The sequence below is a fragment of the Stegostoma tigrinum genome, chromosome 26 (genome assembly GCF_030684315.1).
Source record: "Stegostoma tigrinum isolate sSteTig4 chromosome 26, sSteTig4.hap1, whole genome shotgun sequence".
NCBI lineage: Eukaryota > Metazoa > Chordata > Chondrichthyes > Orectolobiformes > Stegostomatidae > Stegostoma > Stegostoma tigrinum.
Window position 1 is genome coordinate 920,630 of NC_081379.1, and position 3,547 is coordinate 924,176.

The window sequence follows — 3,547 nt, forward strand, 5'->3', positions numbered from 1 at the left end:
GTGCGGCTATAAACTTTTGTATCTTTTTTGTTTTTTTTCTGCATTGGATCATTTTATGGCCAATTCAAAATAAAGGTGTTTTGAGATTTATGAATTGTGTATTGTTTCTTCACGCATGCATATGCATTTATGCACCAGTCTAGCTTTGCTTGACATTAGGTCTCACTGCGTAAAGACCTGATGTTTTGCAGTTCAGACAGTCAGCTGGAGATTTGTGATCCGGTAATTATTTGATATCCACTAGGTTTCTCATAAACCTTATTTCTACCCTCTTTACACCCCATCTAATGCTCTGTTTTATTTATTAATGAATGTCATCTTTTGGTCCCTAGTTTTGGATTTCTCCACAAATGAAAGTGTTTCTACGCATTAAATCTTTCAAAGTGCTTCATCATTGAGACCACTATCTGATTCTCATTTGCCTGTTCAAGCTGCAGTTCCAGCCTGTTTGGTCTTTCGAGATTAGCTTTTTCTTTGTTTTAGTTAGCTAGGCCAACATCATCAGCTAGGCCAACATTTATTTACCACCCCTAATTGCCAGAGGGCAGTTAAGAGGCAACCACATTGCTAGGGGTCTGATATCACATACAGGCCAGACAGGAAGGATGGCAGTGTCCTTCCCTAAAGGACATTAATGAACCAGATGGGTTTTTCTGACAATTGACAATGGATTCACAGTCATCACTAGGCTCTTAATTCAGATTTTTAAAAAAACTGAATTCAGAGTCCACCATCTGCCATGGTCGGATTCGGATATCTGGGCCTTTAGATTAGATTCCCTAGAGTGTGGAAACAGGCCCTTCGGCCCAACAGGTCCACACCACCCCTTGCAGCATCCCACCAGACCCATCCCCCTATAACCCTCACACACCCCTGAACACTACGGGTAATTTAGCATGGCTGATCCACCTAGCCTGCACATCTTCGGACTGTGGGAGGAAACCCACACAGACACGGAGAACATGCAAACTCTGCACAGTTACCCGAGGCTGGAATTGAACCCAGGTCCCTGGTGCTGTGAGGCTGCAGTGCTAGCCACCGTGCTGCCTTGACTGACTTGTTAACCTTTAGGTTAACAATCCAGTGATTAATGCCACTAGGTTATCACCCCTTATTTGGAACTGAGCTGAAATTGAGAGTTGTATTTTGAACAGCAGCTTCTTTTTAAAAAGAGAACCAACTGGTATTGTTTGGCAACAGGCCTGCAAGGACAATTGTATGTAAATGATTGTTGCTCTAAGATACCGCAAATGTTTCAGCACCAGGATATGTTATGCTCGGACTGCAGCTGACTTATGTGGTATTGGCCAAACAGAGTCTAGTGCTGACCTTTCCACAATGTGGAAAAAAAAACAATGGATCAAGGAAAGCTGACATTTTGGATTAAGACCCTTCTTCAGAAGGGCCTCGACGTGAAACGTCAGCTTTCCTGCTCCTCTAGTGCTACTTGACCTGCTGTGTTCATCTAGCAATATACCCTGTTGCCTCAATCTCCAGCATTAGCAGTTCCTACTATCTCAGAAACAACGGATCAAACTGGTTCTTTGAGCAGAAGGCTATGTTCTCGAAGTTGCAGGACTTGACAGCTGTGTTTTATGTTTAGTTTAAAAATGTTGAATGTTCTGAGAGAGAATCCCAGTTTAAAAGAAATGTGAATATTCTTCAGACCTGCTGTAAAGATGCATTGGCTGGTGACTTTGGAATTCAGGCAAGATACAATCCCATATGCCTGAAATGGAATGCATTGTTAAAGGATTCCTTTAAAGAACTGGTATTTGTTGTTGAAATGGTTACTGAACTGGCAAATTAGACTTTAATTTATTCCATTGAACTGAGGGAGTTATGGTCTGAGGTGAATTTAAATCATGGGCATGAATTAGAATATCTTATTTTGCTTTTCTCTGCTAAAGTTACTATATTAATTAATTGTTAATTTTTTGTTTAACACCTATCAGATACCAAGGTTATAATTTTAAAGCTAGTTAAAAAACAGCTGAGTAATTTTTAAGGCCATCCAATGGATTTGTTTTAATTCTACTGTGATACAATATTAATGAATCTGCATTGGTCCAGCTTGCTTTAGTTGCTGTATCCTTTTAGTTCTTAATCCTAAATGGACACTTAGTGTCGGTATTCACCAAAGAGAAGGAATTGATGGAGATGATCTCAGGGAAGGGAGTGTTGAGTTTCTAAGCCACATTGCTATTTAAAAGGAAGAGTTGTGCATTTTCAAAAGTATTAAGTTAGATAAGTCCTGATGGGATCTATCCCAGATTATTAAAGGAGGCAAGAGAACAAATTGCTGGATCACTTTATATCCTCTTTGACAACAGGTGAGGTCCTAGAGCATTTTTAAGAAGGGTGTACAGGCCTGTGAGTCTCTCATCAGTGGTAGGAAAATTATTCACATTTTCAGGGACAAGATCTCTCTGCGTTTAGAAGCAAATCGGCTTATTGGTGATAGCTTGTTGGTTTTATTGGGGGATGGTGGGACATCATGCATCATCAACTTGATCGAGTCTTATGAGGTGGTGCCAAAGATTGAGGGAAAATCAGTTGATATTGTCTACATGGATTTCAGGAAGACCTTTTGACAAAATCCCTCATGGCAGACTGGCACAAAAGGTGAAATCACATATCAGTGCTGAGCTGCCAAGATGGATACAGAACTGGTTTAGTCATAGGAGACTGGGTGGCTGTGGGATGATGATTTTCAGAAAGGAGGGCTGTGACTGGCGGTGTTCCACACGGATCAATGCTGGGACCTCCTGTTTGTGGTCTCCATAAATGATTTGGAGGAAAATGTATCTGGTCTAATTAGTAAGTTTATGAATGACACAAAGATTGGAGGTGCAGATAGGATTGTCAGAGGAGACAGCAGGATATAGATCAGTTGGGGGCATGGGCAGAAAAATGGCAGATGATGTTTAATTTGGACAGATGTGAGGTGATGCATTTTGCAAGGTCAAGTACAGATGGAAATTATACAGTGAATGACAAAACCCCTTAGGAGTATTGATGTGCAGAGGGATTTGGGTGTGCAGGTCCGCAGATCAGGATAGCATATATAGATAAGATAGTAAAAATGGCATGCTTGCCTTCATTGGAAGGGTCATTGAGTATAAGGATAGGCAGGCTATGGTACAGCTTTATAGAACTTTAGTTAGCCCACACTTGGAACATGGCATACAGTTCTGGTCACCACACTACCAGAAGGATGTGGATGCTTTGGAGATGAACAGAAAAAGTTTACCGGGATGCCACCTGGGCATGGGGGATTTTAGCGATGAAGACAGGTTGGATAGACTAGGTTTGTTTTCACTGGAATGCAGGAGGTTGAGGGGATTGACCTAATAGAAGTTTAGAAAATTGCGAATGGTGTGGAAAGTATGAGGAAAATTAGGGATGGGCTATGAATGCTGCCTAGCCAGCAACTCCCTCATCCTGTAAATGAATTTTCTTAAAAATAAAGTTAGCGAGCTGCACCCTATCACCAGCTCCTCCCCACCCGTCAGTTCTGTGTTATGTTACTTGTTTATGGTGTGCT